Source organism: Bufo gargarizans, chromosome 7 (assembly GCF_014858855.1).
Source record: "Bufo gargarizans isolate SCDJY-AF-19 chromosome 7, ASM1485885v1, whole genome shotgun sequence".
NCBI classification, from domain to species: domain Eukaryota; kingdom Metazoa; phylum Chordata; class Amphibia; order Anura; family Bufonidae; genus Bufo; species Bufo gargarizans.
Window position 1 is genome coordinate 16,370,520 of NC_058086.1, and position 24,801 is coordinate 16,395,320.

The following is a 24,801-nucleotide window of genomic DNA, read 5'->3' on the forward strand; positions in this document are numbered from 1 at the left end:
CCACAGCATCATGGGACGATGTGCGCAGATGTGCCCAGCATCTGCGCAAGTCTGCCCATGGTGATCCCCAGGGGCTCATGGTGGCCCCTGTGGGAAATATGTGCCTCCTTTAGACCGTGCCCCTTATAATATATATATGGCTGTGGCCCCTTATGACATATATATATATATATATCTATGCCCCTTGTATATGTGTATATATGTTATCGGGAGGACATATATGTGTATCTGCCATGGCTCTCCCCCAGGTGTGTGTATATATATATATATATATATATATATATGGGCCTATAACTGCCCATGTATGCCCCCAGGTTTATAATGAGTATATATATGTATATAGATGCGCCCCAAGTATCTATATACATATATATATACTTAAATTTCCCCGGCGTCTGCAGGGGGGTGGATATGTCTCCAGGTGGCTGGTGACTTCAAAGGCTAAGGGTTGAGGCACTTTGTTAAGTTTATCAGCCTATTTACTATGCGGCCCCACTTTGTGTTTGTGACATGGCTGGGCGTGTGGTGCTGCTAGCCTCAGGGGGCCAACTGGCAGGCATACGTCACAGTCACACTATGATGTCACACCCCTGAGAAGGGGGGAGGTGGGGGTTTCTGAGGCTGATATAGGAGCCTAAAACCAGGAAGAGGGGCTCTTGCAACCAGACTAGAACCAGAGACACATGAGGACTGCTGCCTGAAGGAAGAGAGGCCATTTGCCCCTGGAGATGGCTGAGTATACGCTGGGATGGCATTGTACCTCTGCCCTTGCCGTGCCAACCATATTCACCGCTTCCCTGTACTCTTATCCCTTCACTGCTGCCTGCTTCCAGTAGCAGCTGAGTGTGTTTTGGGGTGGGCTGTTAAGGAATGTATGTACAGTGAGAAAAGTGAAAAAAAAAATCTAAGTCAAGTTTGCCTTGAAAATGATAGGAAAAAAACGGACACGGATCACGGACGCGGATGACAATCTTGTGTGCCTCCGTGTTTTTTCACGGACCTATTGACTTGAATGGGTCCGCAAACCGTTGTCCGTCAAAAAAATATGACAGGTCATATTTTTTTGACGGACAGGAAACACGGATCACGGACGCGGATGACAAACGGTGCATTTTCCGAGTTTTCATCGGACCCATTGAAAGTCAATGGGTCCGCAGAAAAACACGGAAAACAGAACAACGGATGCACACAACGGTCGTGTGTATAAGGCCTTAGACTGTTTCTTAAATCTGCCCCACTCAATTTTTAAATGCCACTTGAGAACAACCCTTATCATGGATTGCGTGTCAAGCGGGCACGTTGTCACATGATCATGGCAGTGGCACCAATATCTGATTGTCTACAGACATCTTTCATGACAGTGAAAAAGCCCTGATCCTTGTGTAGTACCACAGAATAGGGTATGTGCAAAATTCCATCACAGAAGGAACAGAAGCTAGAACATAACAGCTAGAGTGGCAGTGGGCACAGGCTGCCGCCATAATGGTTAGCTTCTGGGAGGGTCTAATCGGCTTTCGTCACTGGCAGACCAAGAATCCATTGACTTGGTCACTATGGTTCAAACGGGCTTGTCATTAAGGGGTAACGTAGTAAAGTGAACCAGGCAAAGGTCAGCACCAGCCACATCTCTATCACTGCTTCTTTTTCAATGTACCCATATAAATTGTGGATTGTCCATGATTTATGGCTCTGTTTTTTTCAAAATAACTGAATGGTTGGTTGGGAATCCTAGTGCAGAGTGTATTACAGTGCTTTCTATAGATGAAGATATAAAATAGGGTTTAGCTAAAGCCAAGTTCATGTAATCCAGGATGTGAGATAGTAATAGATTTTGTATGACATTGATCAGTGGAAAGTCCTCCCTGTAAAAAAAACATCTTTTATTTCTAAACTTGTACGTTGCAGGTAAAGATTTATAATCAGGTTTAAATCATGTTTATCAGCCAGTGCAATGTATTAAGGTTATGACAGCAAACAGTTATTACTACTTCCACTGGTATTTGTGCAAGCTCCGCTTCAGTAATAACCTTCAGCTGACATTCCCAGTAGGCTTCTCACTTCACTGGTATTCATAGCGTTCATTAAAAAAGCTTACTATAAAAAAGCTTACTAATGTGGAATGATGAATGATGAGAAACATTTTGTTAATAGTTTAAGTAACCTAACAAAATAAAATAAAATTCAAGCCTAAGAACAGTTATGCTTAAAGTGTTGTCCTACAAAAAGTATTCTACATTTTTCAGATGTATAGACATCTGCAGTCCCCCCCCCCCCCCCTTATTTCTATGTCCACCTGGCTGAAGTGGTCACACATGCTCAGTTGCATCCTTCAAGTCCCTACTGGAATCCCAGAAGAGTTGACAAATCACCTGGGTGCTGGGAAAGTCTCCTGGCATCTACTGGCGAGCTTCTCTATTTGTGTGTGGTACCGGGACTTGCATTATCACATGCAGTCCTAGCGCCCAAACAGACACTAAGGATGTGGGGCAGTGTCAGTAGAAGGGGTGGGGCCTACATGAGTGGATCAGTGGATCATCAGTGGATCCAAAAATTATCAGGTATGCTTTAGATTGCACAGTTGCCTTTAAAAGGAGTACAATCTAAGCAATTGGAGGCAATTGGTAAGGTACAGTTTTGTTGATATGGCACTCCAGTGAGACTTCAACATAGGCACCAGGACTACCACTTTGTGGAACTTATAAGGTGCTAAATAACAGGAGTACTCAACTTAGGATCCAAAAACCAGACTGGGCTGTCCAGACATCTGCTATCCAAAGCAGGAGAACTGAATAAGAAGCAGGTGTGTTCAGAAAAGGCTGTACTAGGGCTTCAGCCTAGGGGAAGGCCTACATGATTGAGTTTTGGTGAGGGCATGGGTGAAATAAGGGTTAATTTTAATTGGTATGGGGGGTTGTCACTAGGGGAGGGGTTATGGGCTTTATAAAGGAGGGCATCGTGGGGCACAGTCGCCATTTTAGTTATCACATTATAAGAGCTGAGCAGAGATCCACCTGATTGAGTGGGTAGAGGAGGTCCTTAGGCGATTGTGGGCGGCAGCGGAGGCCCGTGGTCCGGCGTGGCTTCACGAGCAGGTGGCAGGTCTTCTGCGGGGGGAGGCAGCAGGTACATCAGTAAAATTTTCCATATTTTTCTCTTAGCAGGTACATCAGGTCTGCAGCCAGGAACGAGACGGCCACGGCTGGTACGGCCGCCAGCACGCCTTACTCCTAGTGAGGCCCCAGGGCCACAAAGGGGGGATGGCAGGCAGCTCACAACAGCATCCTCTCGGCTTCGGAGGAATCTCTATGTGCGGCAGAACCCAGAGGAGGGCTGGGGGTCAGCCCCTTCTCCTCACCAGTTAGCAGCGTAGGATCAGGAGTGGGAACTGTGGGCTCTCCCCCCTCTGCTATGGCTGGGACGCCACTCGGCGAGGGAGAGGAGCCACCAGTAGAATTACTGAGGCTGTGCATGTAGGGGCCAGCAGTGTGCACAGGCCTCATAATAGGGATGCTTCTCAAGTGGACACGTCTGCACGCATGGAGGAAGATGAAGAGTTGGAGACGATGCAAAGCGCACCCAGCATGGACGATGCTGGGGTGCAGTCCAGCAGCAGCAGGTCATCAGGAGGAAGGAGAGAGGAGACGTCTGGACACGAACGTCAGGAGCCAGGACCATCGGCTGCGGGGTTCACAGTGCCTGGGCAGTCAGGTGGGACACTATGAGGATCCTTGCATTCTTTAGTTAGCAGCCCAGGGGGTGTTGGGGCTGGGGGGAGTCATGGGGAGTTAGTTGGAGGTTTGGGGCAGCTGTTGAGCAGCCTCACGGGATGTGTTAATGGTTTGGGGGGGCAGGGCCATCTCCGTTACTGGCTTGGGGGGTAGGCGTGGTGTTAAGTGGGGCAGTGAGGAGTCAGCCATCTCGGGCTGGGGGATCAGTGTCTGTACAGACTTAGGCTGTGGGGGAGATGATAGGCCTAGGGTGGATGATGGGGCAAAAGGGGAGGTATATGTTTGTTTTGAAGGTCCGTTAGGGGTGCTTTTGAAGCAGGACGTGCGGGAGCATATATAGAAGGGGGAGTATGTAGATATATTTTCATTACTTCCGTTAGAGTGTTTTAATTTGGATAGGGCAAAGAAATGCAGTGTCCCACATCAGTGTGCAAATGGAAAACTTTAAACATCTGCCTATGTATTTGCATTGTATGGTATTTTCTATTATCTGGCTGGCAATGTCATTACACCTCACTGGCCCCTAGGTGGTGCTGGCACCACACTATATATAACTTTGGGTATGTCTAGCTTAAAGCAAAATGTTATGTTAGAGTCAGAGTGAGAGAGGGGAAGCCAATTCATGGAGAAGAGAGACAGGCTGAAGTCACCATGTAGCTGTTTTCCTTTCCTTTGGGCCCTGATCAAGCCTGGAGAGACAACCACAGCAACCAAGCACCAGACAGTGAGTCTATGTACAAAGATGCAGAGAGCCTAGCGAGGGTAACAGCTAAACTTAGAATATGGACCTCATTGGCACAAGTGCCCGAGAGCAACTTTTCGAGTGCCAGGACACAAATAGACAGTTGTGCGCAGAATTGTCCTTATCCACTACACAAGCCTTCCAGGTCATAGTGGAAAGACCTAAACCTTTTCAGTGTGCAGCGTCCCACTCAGGACACGTGGGAACGGCAAAATAGCTTTAAAACTGCATTACCGTATTGCATGTCATTTTGCATTACAACACTTGTTGTATCCCTGTTCATAGGCTGGTCAAGTGTAATTTATACATCCCACCACTAGATGGGGATAGCACTTAGTCTATATAAATACTTTAGTCAGGCCTAGTGTGAGAGAGAAGGTAGAGGGTGAAGAAGGTAGAGAGAGGAGAAGAGAGGAGTAGAACCTGTTGTTAAGCTGAGGCTACACACCACAGAGTAGTGGGTGAAGCCTGAAGCAGCAATGAGGTAGAGCCTAGGTATGAGGGACAGGAGAGCGTTTTCCTCCTGTGATCCTCTTAGTTCCTACATCCTACAACCAGAGGATAGTGTTGCATCCCTGGAAGAAAACCAAGCTAAAGAGAGACATTGTGATAACAGCCACTACCTAAGGCTTAATGGGCACCTTTGCACATGGCGGAGGACAATCTAGCTACAGGCAGCCTCACCATACATTATAGAAGACAGATTAGCTACCTGTTCAAGGGCTTGGAAGATACAGAAATAATAGGACTAAGCATACCAGTGAGACCTCTACAGAACCACAGCCTGAGTCAAAACCCAGACAAACCTATTAACAGTGGATCAACAGAATTCCTCCAAAGAACAAAAGACTGTATTCTGTCTGGATGTATATGCCGCAACTAAAACCAGCCACAGTAAAAGTTGTGAGTTGTATCCTACCACTGTCTACCTCATTCTTCAATATTACTACAACTGGTTGTACAACCATAAACGGTTCTGGCGTCACGACAAATACCACCAAGGGACCCAGCCGCCACAAGCACCTTAAGCATCACTGCCATCAAGGGCACCTCAACCTCCATCTAGGCTGGTGCTTCCCTACCACAGAGTGTGCCCCGGAGGATTTTGTGCTGTCTTCCTCATCACTGTGCTGCTGGCCCAGGGAGGATTTCTGCTAACCGTGAGTAAACCTTTGAACTGTATTATTATTGGTCCCTCATCGGCCCACCGTGCACCTCACGTGTAGCCCCTGCTGTTTTGGCACGCCACAAGTGTATCCTGCAAATAATTAGGCAGATGTGTTTGCCTGCCACAAGGGAGATTGCCCTTAAAGGATAGCTCATAGTAACTAGGTATATCAGCATATTTTAGTACCAGAGTGCTATAGAGTGGATTTGGGATCACCACCAGGATCCTTTCTTGTAAAGTGTCTACTTTAAAAGGAACAACTCATTCATTGACAACTGCCACTACCTGATAATAGGATTACAATTGAACTTATTATTACTTATGCGATACAAAAAGCTTTACATTGATAAACCTTACCAACTGTCCAAAGACTTGATTTTCAGTAAATGTTCAACTGGTTTACAACAACTGACTCCTCATCATTTCCACAACTACTCTCAACAATTGCATCATGAACACAGGAGCCCAGTCACCAAAGCACCTTAAACACCAATTACCATCAAGGGCACCTCAACCAACATCTGGCTGGTGTTGCCTGCAACAGAGAGTGCCCCGTAAGATTTCATGCTGTCTTCCCATATACTGTACGCCAGACCAGGGAGGCATCTGCTTACTGTGAGTACATGAACTATTACACCCATCAGTTCACGGTGAGCCTCACGTGTTTCCCCTGTGGTTTGGTAGCGTTACAAGAATGATGAGGGGAAAAAAGGAAGAGGAAGAAAAGCGTCGGCATAGATTGATCCTGCACACTTTTTCAAATTGGCTACAGGCATTCATCATTCTGGCGAGTGTTATTGGGGAAAGGACACCCGAGTGTGCTATTTAGATGCAATAGGGGAGGCATACAGGGTTTATGGAGGTTTGGGTTGGCTCTGTTACGATGAGCAGTTTAGGCAGAGAAAAGGTGCCTAACATAAGGTGGGACTATAAAGACATTGGTTTATGGTTAAGAGTGACTGCAGTGGAGGCAAAGGAAGTCCTTTCGGGGGGATTCAGGATGGTGTCCGGTCAGGCTAGTTTCGCAGTGGTGTCGTCAAAAGGGTTGGGCTTCCTTTTTAATGAAGGAAGCTGCAAGTTTGGCGCAAAATGTAAATTTAAACACAAATGCTCATATTGCGGCGGGAATCATGGAGCCAATCGATGCTTCAAAGGCAATAGGCAAAGGGGGGCCGACGCTTCTGCTAAAGGGTCTGACTCCAGTGCGGGTGGAAAAGATGGAGCAGTATCTAAATAGATACCCTAATCGGGAAGTGGCGGAGTTATTAAAAAGAGGTTTCACATGGGGTTTTAGTATACCGTCGAATGCCGCATCGGTGGTTATGAGGCAAAAAAAATTGCATTCGGCTCTAGAAGATCTGGAGGTATTGTCTGAAAAATTGGCTAGAGAGGTTTTGTTGGGAAGGATGGATGGTCCGTTTGGGGAACCACCGTTAGTTAATTTGAGGGTTTCACCATTGGGTTTAGTGCCCAAGAAAGAGTTGAACAAGCTTCAGCTGATTCACTATTTATCTTTTCCAAAGGGTGCATCGGTCAATGATGGCATTGACCCTGAACTTTGGTGGCTTATACGTCATTTGATGCAGCTGTGGCATGGGTAAATTGTTGGCTAAGAAAGACATTGAGGCATCTTTTCGCCTTCTTCCGGTTAACCCTGATAGTCTACATTTGCTTGGTTGTTTTTGGGATGTGGGGTATTTTGTAGACAGGTGTTTGCCGATGGGTTGCTCTTTGTCGTGTGCTTATTTTGAAGCTTTCAGTTCTTTCCTGGATTGGGTAGTGGCGGACGTGGCGGGTTGTTCGTCCATCATCCATTACTTGGATGATTTTCTTTGCTTAGGTCTAGCGGATTTGCAGGTTTCTTTGTTGTTAAGCACGTTTCAGTCTATGTTTGCATTTTTTGGGGTGCCGTTGGTCCATCGACAGAATTGAGTTTTTTAGGTATAGTAATAAATATGGAAAGAATGGAGTGTAGGCTTCCTGACGATAAAGTGCGTGACTTACAGGTGGAAATTAAAAAGGCAAGGGGGATGTCCAAAATTCGTCTCAGGGAGCTACAGTCTTAATGTGTCGAATTATGCCAATGGGACGGATATTTTGTAGACGGTTGGCAGCAGCAACTGCAGGGGTATCTGATCCACATCATTTTATTAGGTTGGGTAGGGAATTGAAGGGAGATCTGGATGTTTGGGCGGGGTTTCTTGAGAATTTCAATGGTAGAGTGTTGGTCATGGGTGATGTGGTAGACTTGTGGTTGAATTATTTTCAGACACAGCTGGGGGGGAAGGGTTTGGGGTTTACTGTCATGGGCAATGGTGCACAGATCGTTGGCCGGAATCTTGGATTTTATGCGGTTGGGTGCGGAATTTGTATCTACTTGAGCTGTTTCCGATTGTACTTGCGGTGGTTTTATGGGGCGAACAATTCAGGAACAGGAATATCCGTTTTCATTGCGAAAATTTGGGGGGGTGCAGGCGATCAATAGCTTGACCGCCTCGTCACCTCCAGTGGTTTGGCTGTTGCAGCATTTGGTGTTGCTTTGTTTGTCGCTTAATACGTGGGTGATGGCAGTTCATGTGCCTGGGGTTTCTAATTTCATTACGGATGCCCTCTCTCGTTCGCAGTCGGAGCGTTTTTGTCATCTGGCTCCAGAAGCAGATGCCGAAGGATTGGAGTGTCCTGAGTCCTTATGGGAGCTCTTGGAGGTACAGTAGAGGGACTTCTACAGGCATCATTGAGTGCAGGTACATGGGTGCCTTACGATAAAGCCTGGAGTCTTTTGGAGCGGTGGTGTGAGAGGATGGGGGTGAGGGTGGATGAGGGGGAATTCCCGTTCTTGTTATTTCTGGGGCATATTAGAGAAGAGGGTTGGTCAGTCACACGGGTGAATAGATATGTGACAGGTTTAGCCTTTGGATTCAAGTTAAGAGGTCTCCCAGATGTTACAAAGGCATTTTTAGCAAAACAAGTTTTGAAGGGTTGGAGGAGGGGTTTGACTTGCTGTTAGAAATTGCGGGCAGGCAGAATTAGTGTGCAGTTCATTAGGGGAAGTACGCTTATTTAAGCTGGCTTTTTCACTGGCCTTTTGTGGGGCGTTCCATTTGGGGGAATAAGTGTGCAGAAGTCTTTGGAGTGTAGGGGGCATTTATGGGGAGGACGTGGATTTATACCAAGACAGGGTTGAGGTTAGGATTCGGGTGTCCAAGATGGATAGGGAGGGAAAAGGGCACAGGGTTAGTTTGTTTTCGGTCCTGGGTTGTTTCTTGTGCCCAGTGCAGTGTTTGTGGAAGTTCAGGTCGGGTACGAATTTTAATACCAGTCCTCTTCTTAGACATGAAGGTGGGTCCTTTTTGTAACGCTTTAAGTTTTTGGCGGTTTTCAAGAAATGTTTGATAGGTTTGAAGGTTGATCCAATAGATTTTACAGGTCATTCATTCAGGATTGGTGCTGCGACAGAGGCAGCAAGGTTGGGGATGAGTGATGACGCTATAAAAAGGACAGGTAGATGGGAATCTATTAGGTTCAGATCTTATGTTAGATCAGGTAGTCTGGAGTAATATTTTGTTTGAGCAGTAACGTCTTTAATGTGTCTCTGTTCTACCGAGTCCCTCGGCATTAGTGTGAATCCTTGGGCACTCGTTAATTTATTGAGGTGCGATTAGGGCGGACGTTTGGCTGAACAGGCGGCAACTGGGTTTCGAAAGGGACGTCACGGTCATACAGTGGCTTGAGTCTAAAGGTATGTTGTGGGGGTGGTGTCTCCGAGCTAGGTGTTCTACGGCTGGAGGCAAGGTGGATTTGCCAGGTTGTTTGGCGGTTAATAATAATGTTTGGGGCTTCTAGGACCTCCCTCGTCTGGGTTAATTTATTGTTAATTATTATTTTTATTTATGTTATGTATGTAAAATCCGACTCTGGTTTCCGAGTTTTTATTATTGGGATATGGGTAAGATAAAAGGAGAGTGATTGGGTCAAGAGAACCTGAAAATAACCAATAATTCTATCAAGTGAGCAGGGGAAGAAGTAGGATGGGACCTGAAGAGAAGTGTTCCACCCAATCAATGTGCTGCACTCAGTCAGCTTTACCTAAACCACCAATGTGTGTGCATCAGGATGGAGTCCGCTCCATCTACCCCGTTTCTGGCACAGTTTGTGAGGCTGTCTGTGGCAATGCAGAAGAGGTTAATTCAGCTCACTGCAATGTACATTCATTATCCACATGCAGATAAATTGGAGGAGAAAATAAGGGAGAGATTTATCAAAGTTGGCATGTCCTACACTGGACTTTATTTCCCCTGCGCTGCCAGAGGATTCCATTTATGGTCATAAATTAAATGCATCCTCCAGCAGTCCATGTTCCTGATTAAAGTCTACGCCAGCTTGTAGATTACATTAAATTCAGTCATCATTTAGGCCAGAAAATATGGGGTAGAAAAATATCCTTCTATGTGCTGATTATGGGTGAACTGTTGTAGTAAAGATGTTTGCCATCCAGCGCTCCTCCAAAGTTCGGGATGTCTTGTTACTTTATTTGAATGAGATGTATTAAAGGGGTCATCCAATTTCTCAAACAGCTCCCCCATGTGCAGGCCCCTCACAGGTAAAATACTTACCCCGCTCCCTGCGCCACTCCTGGTCCCCACACCGCCGCTGCTGCTTCTTCCTATACATAGATGAAAACATCCGGTGTCGGGGGGGGACCAGTCAATGGCAGGCGGGGATCGGAACGAGCCTCCCTAGCTCCACCCCCGGTAAGTATATTACCTGTGAAGGGCACGGCACAGGGGTGGGACTGTTTGAGAAATTGGATAACCCCTTTAAATGTTCTTGTTTTTGACTAAGAACGTTGACCACGTGCTGCTATCAGTCATCTTCACTGTCTTATCTGTGGGCTGAGCTGAGTCAGTGAAGACTGTAGATTGTAATCTTCCTGTCTGAGGGCGTGAAGACGTTATAAGGGGAAGTGGTTATAGCTATAGGAATGTGACTAATATTACGTTAGATTATTAATTTAGTGGTCCCTTGTGCCTCACATTAGTAAACCTATTGTGCCTCACTTCAGTAACTATGTGTCTCACACTGTCCCCACGTGTTTCATATTAGGCACTTCAGGTCTACTAATATATGAGCTACATAGGGTTTCTTACTATTATAATATCCGACACACTGGGTCATTAGGAACCTGGGTAACCTTTATTCGCAATATAAAACCTTGGCAAGTACAGGTTCAGAAGTGCACTTAGCGTCAATCCATGTTTGGTACCTGCGGCTGTTGGCATGCTGGGACCTCTACCTGACAGCAAACCCAGGGACACTTCCACCAGAAAGGGGCATTTTTTAAGACTCAATATTCATAGAATTTTTTATTTATTTATTTCTGGCTGTCCATATTATTGAATGCCCAACAATATGACAAAAGTAGTAACTGGCATACAACAATATTCATAGATAAAGGAAACCTCAAAGTTGTTGCTGCTCCCAGACATACGCAGAAAAATAATGAACACGTTTTATATAAATGTAAATCAACAGAGAAACAAACTAAACAAACTGAAAGAAGAAAAAAGGGAGAAAGGGATAACATAGTAATATAGTTTAGAAGGCTGAAAAAAGACATCTGTCCATCCAATTCAGCCTATTATCCTGCAAGTTGATCCAGAAGAAGGCAAAAAAAAAACTGTGAGGTAGAAGACCATTTTTCTCAGACTGCTGGTATTCAGGACAGGTTAGGGAAGGGACAACCCATCAGGCCCCTCATCATTACTTATCCTAAACAAAGGACATGACACCTTTAACTTTTATAACTCTCTTTTACTGGGTAATGATCGGCCACAGCTAACATTATAAAGGCAACTTTAAACTCCTCCTCCAACCACTCCTTCGTTGCGTGTGCCAGCCCCTGGACCCCAGAGGGCACGTGCGCCAAATCTGTTCCCATCATGCTCATGTTCTCTACATCGCCGCCAGCTGTGACTTCCGAAACCGAACCAACTCCAGAACCTCGAAAAAGGAAAAAACAAATTAACCATACAAACAAAATACATACAATACCATAACAAGGGAGGGAGGGTGGGGGAGGGTGGGACCAGCTTTGCCTTCTCCGAACAGAGGAAGAGGCAGGAGCAGGGGGGAGGGCGTATATATCTCCTGCCATCGCCACCTCCCCTTCCTGCTCCTAACCCCCACCACCATCCGATTAACCCCTTCATTCCCATGCTCCTGTTCCTTTTAACCCGACCATGGCCAGACCAGCCAGAGGGAAGGGGGAGGGCCTGTTATTACACCTAGGAAGGGGTTGGGATCACCATCAGTCCCTCATCACCCTCCTTAATCCTGTCGGGTGCTCTCCACGTTAGGGGAAACAACTTCCTTTCTGACTCCAATCAGGCAATCGGAATAACTCCCTTGATCAGCGACCCCTCTCTAGTAATTATAACCTGCAATAATATTATTACACTCCAGAAATACATCTAGGCCTCTCTTGAACTCTTTTAGGGTACTTTCACACTTGCGGCAGAGGATTCTGGCAGGCAGTTCTGTCGCCGGAACTGCCTGCCGTATCCGTCAAAACGTATGCAAACTGAACGGAAAAACGGATCCGGCATTTAGTTTTTTTCACGATTTTCCGTTTTGCCGGATCCACCATTAATGCATTTCAATTGGAAAAAATGCCGGATCCGGCATTCCGGCAAGTGTTCCAGAATTTTGGACGGAAATAAAACCACAGCATGCTGCGGTATTATCTCTGTCCTGAAAAGGCAAAAAGACTGAACTGAAGACATCCTGATGCATCCTGAACGGATTGCTTTCCATTCAGAATGCATTAGGATTAGGGATGAGCGAACTCGAACTGTATAGTTCGGGTTCGTACCGAATTTTGGGGTGTCCGTGACACGGACCCGAACCCGGACATTTTCGTAAAAGTCTGGGTTCGGGTTTGGTGTTCGTCGCTTTATTGGCGCTTTTGTGACGCTTTCTTGGCTCTTTTTGAAAGGCTGCAAAGCAGCCAATCAACAAGCGTCATACTACTTGCCCCAAGAGGCCGTCACAGCCATGCCTACTATTGGCATGGCTGTGATTGGCCAGAGCACCATGTGACCCAGCCTCTATTTAAGCTGGAGTCACATAGCGCCGCCCGTCACTCTGCTCTGATTAGCGTAGGGAGAGGTTGCGGCTGCGACAGTAGGGCGAGATTAGGCAGATTAACTCCTCCAAAGGACTTGATTAATTGATCGATCTGCAGCTGTGGATCATTGAGCTGCTGATACTCAATTGCTCACTGTTTTTAGGCTGCCCAGACCGTTTGTCAGTCACTTTTTTCTGGGGTGATCGGCGGCCATTTTGTGTCTTGTGCGGTGCTGCGACCAAGTGCATCCAAGCTGCGACCAAGTGCATTTAACCCTCAATGGTGTGGTTGTTTTTTGGCTAAAGCCTACATCAGGGTGAAGCTGTCACACCAAGTGCTTTTAACCAGCAATAGTCTGTTTATTTTTTGGCCATATACTACATCAGGGGCAAGCTGCGCCTGTCACCAAGTGCATTTAACCCTCAATGGTGTGGTTGTTTTTTTGGCTAAAGCCTACATCAGGGTGAAGCTGTCAGACCAAGTGCATTTAACCAGCAATAGTCTGTTTATTTTTTGGCCATATACTACATCAGGGGCAAGCTGCCCGCGTCACCAAGTGCATTTAACCCTCAGTAGTGTGGTTGGTCAAGCTGTCACACCAAGTGCATTTAACCAGCAATAGTCTGTTCATTTTTTGGCCATATACTACATCAGGGGCAAGCTGCGCCTGTCACCAAGTGCATTTAACCCTCAATGGTGTGGTTGTTTTTTGGCTAAAGCCTACATCAGGGTGAAGCTGTCACACCAAGTGCATTTAACCAGCAATAGTCTGTTCATTTTTTGGCCATATACTAAATCAGGGGCAAGCTGCGCCCGTCACCAAGTGCATTTAACCAGCAATAGTCTGTTCATTTTTTGGCCATATACTACATCAGGGGCAAGCTGCGCCCGTCACCAAGTGCATTTAACCCTCAGTAGTGTGGTTGGTCAACCTGTCACACCAAGTGCATTTAACCAGCAATAGTGTGGTTATTTTTTGGCCATATCCCAGTCTAATTCTGTCACTAAATCCATACCGGTCACCCAGCGCCTAAATACTAGGCCTCAAATCTATATCCCGCTAAATCTGTCGTTACCGCTGTCCTGTTGTGGATGGGAAAGTTATTTAGTGTCCGTCAAAGCAAATTTTTTGTTCTGGGTTGAAATACAATTCCCAATTTAGCAATTTCATAATTTAGTGGTTTCTGCTATATCAGAGCAATTTGAAATCTATCCCTAAAAGGGTATATAATATTCAAGGTGCACATAGGGTCATTCAGAATAACTTCACAAACACGCTACTGTGCATTTCCAAGTCTAATTCTGTCACTAAATCCATACCGGTCACCCAGCGCCTAAATACTAGGCCTCAAATTTATATCCCGCTGAATTTGAATACAATACATTGGGCCAAATAATATTTTTGTTGTTGTGGTGAACCATAACAATGAGGAAAACATCTAGTAAGGGACGCGGACGTGGACATGGTCGTGGTGGTGTTAGTGGACCCTCTGGTGCTGGGAGAGGACGTGGCCGTTCTGCCACATCCACACGTCCTAGTGTACCAACTACCTCAGGTCCCAGTAGCCGCCAGAATTTACAGCGATATATGGTGGGGCCCAATGCCGTTCTAAGGATGGTAAGGCCTGAGCAGGTACAGGCATTAGTCAATTGGGTGGCCGACAGTGGATCCAGCACGTTCACATTATCTCCCACCCAGTCTTCTGCAGAAAGCGCACAGATGGCGCCTGAAAACCAACCCCATCAGTCTGTCACATCACCCCCATGCATACCAGGGAAACTGTCTCAGCCTCAAGTTATGCAGCAGTCTCTTATGCTGTTTGAAGACTCCGCTGGCAGGGTTTCCCAAGGGCATCCACCTAGCCCTTCCCCAGCGGTGAAAGACATAGAATGCACTGACGCACAACCACTTATGTTTACCACCTCAGCACATCTCTGATGATGACGAAACACAGGTGCCAACTGCTGCGTCTTTCTGCAGTGTGCAGACTGAACAGGAGGTCAGGGATCAAGACTGGGTGGAAGACGATGCAGGGGACGATGAGGTCCTAGACCCCACATGGAATGAAGGTCGTGCCACTGACTTTCACAGTTCGGAGGAAGAGGCAGTGGTGAGACCGAGCCAACAGCGTAGCAAAAGAGGGAGCAGTGGGCAAAAGCAGAACACCCGCCGCCAAGAGACTCCGCCTGCTACTGACCGCCGCCATCTGGGACCGAGCACCCCAAAGGCAGCTTCAAGGAGTTCCCTGGCATGGCACTTCTTCAAACAATGTGCTGACGACAAGACCCGAGTGGTTTGCACGCTGTGCCATCAGAGCCTGAAGCGAGGCATTAACGTTCTGAACCTGAGCACAACCTGCATGACCAGGCACCTGCATGCAAAGCATGAACTGCAGTGGAGTAAACACCTTAAAACCAAGGAAGTCACTCAGGCTCCCCCTGCTACCTCTTCTGCTGCTGCCGCCTCGGCCTCTTCTGCTGCTGCCGCCTCGGCCTCTTCCTCCGCCTCTGGAGGAACGTTGGCACCTGCCGCCCAGCAAACAGGGGATGTACCACCAACACCACCACCACCACCTCCGTCACCAAGCGTCTCAACCATGTCACACGCCAGCGTTTAGCTCTCCATCTCACAAACATTTGAGAGAAAGCGTAAATTCCCACCTAGCCACCCTCGATCCCTGGCCCTGAATGCCAGCATTTCTAAACTACTGGCCTATGAAATGCTGTCATTTAGGCTGGTGGACACAGACAGCTTCAAACAGCTCATGTCGCTTGCTGTCCCACAGTATGTTGTTCCCAGCCGGCACTACTTCTCCAAGAGAGCCGTGCCTTCCCTGCACAACCAAGTATCCGATAAAATCAAGTGTGCACTGCGCAACGCCATCTGTAGCAAGGTCCACCTAACCACAGATACGTGGACCAGTAAGCACGGCCAGGGACGCTATATCTCCCTAACTGCACACTGGGTAAATGTAGTGGCAGCTGGGCCCCAGGCGGAGAGCTGTTTGGCGCACGTCCTTCCGCCGCCAAGGATCGCAGGGCAACATTCTTTGCCTCCTGTTGCCACCTCCTCCTTCTCGGCTTCCTCCTCCTCTTCTTCCACCTGCTCATCCAGTCAGCCACACACCTTCACCACCAACTTCAGCACAGCCCGGGGTAAACGTCAGCAGGCCATTCTGAAACTCATATGTTTGGGGGACAGGCCCCACACCGCACAGGAGTTGTGGCGGGGTATAGAACAACAGACCGACGAGTGGTTGCTGCCGGTGAGCCTCAAGCCCGGCCTGGTGGTGTGTGATAATGGGCGAAATCTCGTTGCAGCTCTGGGACTAGCCAATTTGACGCACATCCCTTGCTTGGCGCATGTGCTGAATTTGGTGGTGCAGAAGTTCATTCACAACTACCCCGACATGTCAGAGTTGCTGCATAAAGTGCGGGCCGTCTGTTCGCTCTTCCGGCGTTCACATCCTGCTGCTGCTCGCCTGTCTGCGCTACAGCGTTACTTCGGCCTTCCCGCTCACCGCCTCATATGCGACGTGCCCACCAGGTGGAACTCCACCTTGCACATGCTGGACAGACTGTGCGAGCAGCAGCAGGCCATAGTGTAGTTTCAGCTGCAGCTTGCACGGGTCAGTCGCACTACAGAACAGCACCACTTCACCACCAATGACTGGGCCTCCATGCGAGACCTGTGTGCCCTGTTGCGCTGTTTCGAGTACTCCACCAACATGGCCAGTGGCGATGACGCCGTTATAAGCGTTACAATACCACTTCTATGTCTCCTTGAGAAAACACTTAGGGCGATGATGGAAGAGGAGGTGGCCCAGGAGGAGGAGGAGGAGGAGGAGGAGGAAGAGGGGTCATTTTTAGCACTTTCAGGCCAGTCTCTTCGAAGTGACTCAGAGGGAGGTTTTTGGCAACAGCAGAGGCCAGGTACAAATGTGGCCAGCCAGGGCCCACTACTGGAGGACGAGGAGGACGAGGATGAGGAGGAGGTGGAGGAGGATGAGGATGAAGCATGGTCACAGCGGGGTAGCACCCAACGCAGCTCGGGTCCATCACTGGTGCGTAGCTGGGGGGAAAGGCAGGACGATGACGATACGCCTCCCACAGGCAGCCTGGCACACATGAGCGACTACATGCTGCAGTGCCTGCGCAACGACAGCAGAGTGTCCCACATTTTAACCTGTGCGGACTACTGGGTTGCCACCCTGCTGGATCCACGCTACAAAGACAATGTGCCCACCTTACTTCCTGCACTGGAGCGTGATAGGAAGATGCGCGAGTACAAGCGCACGTTGGTAGACGCGCTACTGAGAGCATTCCCAAATGTCACAGGGGAACAAGTGGAAGCCCAAGGCCAAGGCAGAGGAGGAGCAAGAGGTTGCCAAGGCAGCTGTGTCACGGCCAGCTCCTCTGAGGGCAGGGTTAGCATGGCAGAGATGTGGAAAAGTTTTGTCAACACGCCACAGCTAACTGCACCACCACCTGATACGCAACGTGTTAGCAGGAGGCAACATTTCACTAACATGGTGGAACAGTACGTGTGCACACCCCTCCACGTACTGACTGATGGTTCGGCCCCATTCAACTTCTGGGTCTCTAAATTGTCCACGTGGCCAGAGCTAGCCTTTTATGCCTTGGAGGTGCTGGCCTGCCCGGCAGCCAGCGTTTTGTCTGAACGTGTATTCAGCACGGCAGGGGGCGTCATTACAGACAAACGCAGCCGCCTGTCTACAGCAAATGTGGACAAGCTGACGTTCATAAAAATGAACCAGGCATGGATCCCACAGGACCTGTCCGTCTCTTGTCCAGATTAGACATTAACTACCTCCCCTTAACCATATATTATTGGACTCCAGGGCACTTCCTCATTCAATCCTATTTTTATTTTCATTTTACCATTATATTGCGAGGCTACCCAAAGTTGAATGAATCTCTCCTCTGTCTGGGTGCCAGGGCCTAAATATATGCCAATGGACTGTTCCAATGTTGGGTGACGTGAAGCCTGATTCTCTGCTATGACATGCAGACTAATTCTCTGCTGACATGAAGCCAGATCCTCTGTTACGGGACCTCTCTCCTCTGCCTGGGTGCTGGGCCTAAATATCTGACAATGGACTGTTGCAGTGGTTGCTGACGTGAAGCCTGATTTTCTTCTATGACATGCAGACTGATTCTCTGCTGACATGAAGCCAGATTGTCTGTTACGGGACCTCTCTCCTCTGCCTGGGTGCTGGGCCTAAATTTATGACAATGGACTGTTGCAGTGGTGGCTGACGTGAAGCCTGATTCTCTGCTATGACATGCAGACTGATTCTCTGCTGACATGAAGCCAGATTGTCTGTTACGGGACCTCTCTCCTCTGCCTGGGTGCTGGGCCTAAATATATGCCAATGGACTGTTGCAGTGGTGGCTGACGTGAAGCCTCATTCTCTGCTATGACATGCAGACTAATTCTCTGCTGACATGAAGCCAGATTGTCTGTTACGGGACCTCTCTCCTCTGCCTGGGTGCTGGGCCTAAATTTATGACAATGGACTGTTGCAGTGGTGGGTGACGTGAAGCCTGATTCTCTGCTATGACATGCAGACTGATTCTCTGCTGACATGAAGCCAGATTGTCTGTTACGGGACCTCTCTCCTCTGCCTGGGTGCTGGGCCTAAATATATGCCAATGGACTGTTGCAGTGGTGGCTGACGTGAAGCCTCATTCTCTGCTATGACATGCAGACTAATTCTCTGCTGACATGAAGCCAGATTGTCTGTTACGGGACCTCTCTCCTCTGCCTGGGTGCTGGGCCTAAATATATGACAATGGACTGTTGCAGTGGTGGGTGACGTGAAGCCTGATTCTCTGCTATGACATGAAGACTGATTCTCTGCTGACATGAAGCCAGATTCTCTGTTACGGGACCTCTCTCCTCTGCCTGGGTGCTGGGCCTAAATATATGCCAATGGACTGTTGCAGTGGTGGCTGACGTGAAGCCTCATTCTCTGCTATGACATGCAGACTAATTCTCTGCTGACATGAAGCCAGATTGTCTGTTACGGGACCTCTCTCCTCTGCCTGGGTGCTGGGCCTAAATATATGCCAATGAACTGTTGCAGTGGTGGCTGACGTGAAGCCTCATTCTCTGCTATGACATGCAGACTAATTCTCTGCTGACATGAAGACAGATTGTCTGTTACGGGACCTCTCTCCTCTGCCTGGGTGCTGGGCCTAAATTTATGACAATGGACTGTTGCAGTGGTGGGTGACGTGAAGCCTGATTCTCTGCTATGACACGCAGACTGATTCTCTGCTGACATGAAGCCAGATTGTCTGTTACGGGACCTCTCTCCTCTGCCTGGGTGCTGGGCCTAAATATATGCCAATGGACTGTTGCAGTGGTGGCTGACGTGAAGCCTCATTCTCTGCTATGACATGCAGACTAATTCTCTGCTGACATGAAGCCAGATTGTCTGTTACGGGACCTCTCTCCTCTGCCTGGGTGCTGGGCCTAAATATATGACAATGGACTGTTGCAGTAGTGGGTGACGTGAAGCCTGATTCTCTGCTATGACATGAAGACTGATTCTCTGCTGACATGAAGCCAGATTGTCTGTTACGGGACCTCTCTCCTCTGCCTGGGTGCTGGGCCTAAATATATGCCAATGGACTGTTGCAGTGGTGGGTGACGTGAAGCCTGATTCTCTGCTATGACATGCAGACTAATTCTCTGCTGACATGAAGCCAGATTGTCTGTTACGGGACCTCTCTCCTCTGCCTGGGTGCTGGGCCTAAATATATGCCAATGGACTGTTGCAGTGGTCGGTGACGTGAAGCCTGATTCTCTGCTATGACATGAAGACTGATTCTCTGCTGACATGAAGCCAGATTGTCTGTTACGGGACCTCTCTCCTCTGCCTGGGTGCTGGGCCTAAATTTATGACAATGGACTGTTGCAGTGGTGGGTGACGTGAAGCCTGATTCTCTGCTATGACATGCAGACTGATTCTCTGCTGACATGAAGCCAGATTGTCTGTTACGGGACCTCTCTCCTCTGCCTGGGTGCTGGGCCTAAATATATGACAATGGACTGTTGCAGTGGTGGCTGACGTGAAGCCTGATTCTCTGCTATGACATGCAGACTGATTCTCTGCTGACATGAAGCCAGATCCTCTGTTACGGGACCTCTCTCCTCTGCCTGGGTGCTGGGCCTAAATTTATGAAAATGGACTGTTGCAGTGGTGGGTGACGTGAAGCCTGATTCTCTGCTATGACATGCAGACTGATTCTCTGCTGACATGAAGCCAGATTGTCTGTTACGGGACCTCTCTCCTCTGCCTGGGTGATGGGCCTAAATTTATGACAATGGACTGTTGCAGTGGTGGCTGACGTGAAGCCTGATTCTCTGCTATGACATGCAGGCTGATTCTCTGCTGACATGAAGCCAGATTGTCTGTTACGGGACCTCTCTCCTCTGCCTGGGTGCTGGGCCTAAATATATGCCAATGGACTGTTGCAGTGGTGGCTGATGTGAAGCCTCATTCTCTGCTATGACATGCAGACTAATTCTCTGCTGACATGAAGCCAGATTGTCTGTTACGGGACCTCTCTCCTCTGCCTGTGTGCTGGGCCTAAATATATGCCAATGAACTGTTGCAGTGGTGGCTGACGTGAAGTCTCATTCTCTGCTATGACATGCAGACTAATTCTCTGCTGACATGAAGACAGATTGTCTGTTACGGGACCTCTCTCCTCTGCCTGGGTGCTGGGCCTAAATTTATGACAATGGACTGTTGCAGTGGTGGGTGACGTGAAGCCTGATTCTCTGCTATGACATGCAGACTGATTCTCTGCTGACATGAAGCCAGATTGTCTGTTACGGGACCTCTCTCCTCTGCCTGGGTGCTGGGCCTAAATATATGCCAATGGACTGTTGCAGTGGTGGCTGACGTGAAGCCTCATTCTCTGCTATGACATGCAGACTAATTCTCTGCTGACATGAAGCCAGATTGTCTGTTACGGGACCTCTCTCCTCTGCCTGGGTGCTGGGCCTAAATATATGACAATGGACTGTTGCAGTGGTGGGTGACGTGAAGCCTGATTCTCTGCTATGACATGAAGACTGATTCTCTGCTGACATGAAGCCAGATTGTCTGTTACGGGACCTCTCTCCTCTGCCTGGGTGCTGGGCCTAAATTTATGACAATGGACTGTTGCAGTGGTGGCTGACGTGAAGCCTGATTCTCTGCTATGACATGCAGACTGATTCTCTGCTGACATGAAGCCAGATCCTCTGTCACGGGACCTCTCTCCTCTGCCTGGGTGCTGGGCCTAAATTTATGAAAATGGACTGTTGCAGTGGTGGGTGACGTGAAGCCTGATTCTCTGCTATGACATGAAGACTGATTCTCTGCTGACATGAAGCCAGATTCTCTGTTACGGGACCTCTCTCCTCTGCCTGGGTGCCGGGGCCTAAATATCTGAGAATGGACTGTTCCAGTGGTGGGTGATGGGAAGCCAGATTCTCTGCTATGGGACCTCTCTCCAATTGATTTTGGTTAATTTTTATTTATTTAATTTTTATTTTAATTCATTTCCCTATCCACATTTGTTTGCAGGGGATTTACCTACATGTTGCTGCCTTTGCAGCCCTCTAGCCCTTTCCTGGGCTGTTTTACAGCCGTTTTAGTGCCGAAAAGTTCGGGTCCCCATTGACTTCAATGGGGTTCGGGTTCGGGACGAAGTTCGGATCGGGTTCGGATCCCGAACCCGAACATTTCCGGGAAGTTCGGCCGAACTTCTCGAACCCGAACATCCAGGTGTTCGCTCAACTCTAATTAGGATAAAACTAATCAGTTATTTTCCGGTATTGAGCCCCTAGGGCGGAACTCAATACCAGAAAAGAATAACGCTAGTGTGAAAGTACCCTTAGTAAACTCACCATCACCACCTCCACAGGCAGAGAGTTCCATAGTCTCACTGCTCTTACCGTAAAGAATCCTCTTCTATGTTTGTGTACAAACCTTCTTTCCTACAGACACAGAGGATGTCCCCTCTTCACAGTCACAGTCCTGGGGATAAATAGATGATGGGAGAGATCTCTGTACTGAATCCTGATATATTTATACATAGTTATTAGATCTCTCCTCTCTTCGTCTTTTTTCTAAAGTGAATAACCCAAATTTTGCTAATCCTTAAGGGTACTATAGTCCACCCATTCCAGTTATTACTTTAGTTGCCCTCCTCCGAACCCTCTCCAGCTCTGCTATGTCTGCTTTGTTACACAGGAGCCCAGAACTGTACACAGTACTCCATGTGTGGTCTGACTAGTGATTTGTAAAGTGACAGGACTATGTTCTCATCACGGCAGCTATGCTCCTTTTGATGCAACCCATTATCTTATTGGCCTTGGCAGCAGCTGCCTGACATTGGTTTCTACATCTTAGTTTGCTGTCCACTAGTAGCTTTCTATGTCAGTGTAAATCAGTGTCTTACCATTTGGCATGTACGTGTGACTTGCATTATTCCTTCCCGTATGCATAACCTTACATTTGTCAGTGTTAAACCTCATCTGCCTCTTCTCTGCCCAAGCCTCTAATCTATCCAGATCTCTCTGTAGTAGTATACTGTCCTCTTCCACGTTAATTACTTTACACAGTTTGGTGTCATCTGCAAACATTGATATTTTACTGTGCAAGCCTTCTACAGGATCATTAATAAATATATTGAAGAGAATAGGGCCAAATACTGACCCCTGAGGTACCCCACTATTGACAGTGACCCAATCTGAGTATGCACCGTTAATAACCACCCTCTGTTTTCTATCCCTCAGCCAGTTACTTACCCACATACAGACATTTTCTCCCAGTCCGACCATTCTCATTTTATATACTAACCTTTTATGTGGTACAGTGTCAAATGCTTTGGAGTCCAGATAAGGCATCCATTGATTCACCGCGGTCAAGTCTAAAACTTACCTCTAGAACTTAGAATCTGATTAAAATTAAATTAGTTTGACATGACTGATCTCTCATGAACCCATGCTGATATTGTGTTATTTGGGTATTTTCATTGACCTACTCCAAGATAGCATCTCTTAGAAAACCTTTAGTTTATCCACGACAGATTATAAACTTACCGGCCTACAGTTTCCATGCTCTGTTTTTGGAATAAACTATTTAAACTTGAGAGCCATGTAGCTAGGGAAGGAGATTTCCTAAACTGAATCCAGGGAAACCAGGTAGCACAGAAAGCTGAAGTGGTGTTGTAGTTGGAGGCCCCAATCTCTTCTATGCTCCTTAAGAAATCCAGTGTCTCAGTCTGGTCAGCACATCTCTTCAGATCTCCATTTCCTTAGAAAAACTTCCCTGATTGCAAGTGTAAAGAAGGGAGCTCCTTGTTAATCTTTGAGATGGAGCCTAGAAACATAGAAGGCAAAGTGACCTCTGGGTTTACTACCAAAGAAGCAGGGCAAAGCTCATAATAGAAGGAAAATAACTCCTTCCACAAAGATGTCGCACTAGGGCAATTCCACCAGAAGTGGAGTATCGTACAAGCAGCAGACAGGCATATATTCATAACTGATGGATACAATCTACAGTTTTCCAGGGATTCTGTATCATTGCAGCTGTTTTTCTTTTTAATTTCATAGTACTATGTCATTGAACATTAAATGTAAAATATTGTCAGCACAAATAGGTAATCCCTTCTCAGTTTACTGCTGCTGTGAGGGAAAGATGTTATCTGACAGGTAATTTTCATTGTAATAGTAGGTGTAGAATTGGGAAGAATATGATAGCTCTATTGTTTTCTAGATAGGCCTAGATAAAGATGCCCACAGAAAAGCACTGCATTGATTATTACTATATGTCATGCTCTAATACAGTCACTAAAAAGGAGCTCTCTCTGGATGCAGTCATGGTCTGACTAAGAGAGTAATACTAGTTGGTAATACTACTTTGTAATACTACTGTTTTATAACTTTGTTAGATATCTAAAATATATCTAAAATACATATATGCAATAATAAGGGGGAAATATATTTTGTACAAGCACTGTAGGTGATGCTGCACGTTTATTGTGAAGTCTATACAGAGGTACTATAGTTACTGTACTTTCTGTGGGAAGGCAATCTTTTCATGCTTTCTTCAATTCATGAAATAAAACTGGGATTTTTTGATCAATTGTTGACTCACTCTCACTCATTCATTAAGCTTTAAATACATAGGTACAGTACAGACCAAAAGTTTGGACACACCTTCTCATTCAAAGAGTTTTCTTTATTTTCATGACTATGAAAATTGTAGATTCACACAGAAGGCATCACAACTATGAATTAACACATGTGGAATTATATACATAACAAAAAAGTGCGAACCAACTGAAAATATGTCATATTCTAGGTTCTTCAAAGTAGCCACCTTTTGCTCTGATTACTGCTTTACACACTCTTGGCATTCTCTTGATGAGCTTCAAGAGGTAGTCACCTGAAATGGTTTTCACTTCACAGGTGTGCCCTGTCAGGTTTAATAAGTGGGATTTCTTGCCTTATAAATGGGGTTGGGACCATCAGTTGCGATGTGGAGAAGTCAGGGGGATACACAGCTGATAGTCCTACTGAATAGACTGTTAGAATTTGTATTATGGCAAGAAAAAAGCAGCTAAGTAAAGAAAAACGAGTGGCCATCATTACTTTAAGAAATGAAGGTCAGTCAGTCCGAAAAATTGGGAAAACTTTGAAAGTGTCCCCAAGTGCAGTCACTAAAACCATCAAGCGCTACAAAGAAACTGGCTCACATGCAGACCGCCCCAGGAAAGGAAGACCAAGAGTCACCTCTGCTGCGGAGGATAAGTTCATCCGAGTCACCAGCCTCAGAAATCGCAGATTAACAGCAGCTCAGATTAGAGACCAGGTCAATGCCACACAGAGTTCTAGCAGCAGACACATCTCTAGAACAACTGTTAAGAGGAGACTGTGTGAATCAGGTCTTCATGGTAGAATATCTGCTAGGAAACCACTGCTAAGGAAAGGCAACAAACAGAAGAG

The 24,801-nt window shown here is 47.1% G+C and overlaps 1 long non-coding RNA gene across 1 annotated transcript in view; it reads right to left on the bottom strand.

Annotated features, from left to right (window-relative positions):
* Nucleotides 1-11,460: 11,460 nt before the first annotated feature.
* The window catches only part of LOC122943081, a 29,318-nt gene continuing 15,977 nt past the window's right edge, over nucleotides 11,461-24,801 (bottom strand). The window contains exons 2-3 of the long non-coding RNA XR_006390822.1: nucleotides 22,894-23,173; nucleotides 11,461-11,638 (exon numbers count right to left, since the gene is read on the bottom strand). This is a non-coding gene — a long non-coding RNA (uncharacterized LOC122943081). The remainder of the gene's footprint in view (nucleotides 11,639-22,893; nucleotides 23,174-24,801) is intronic.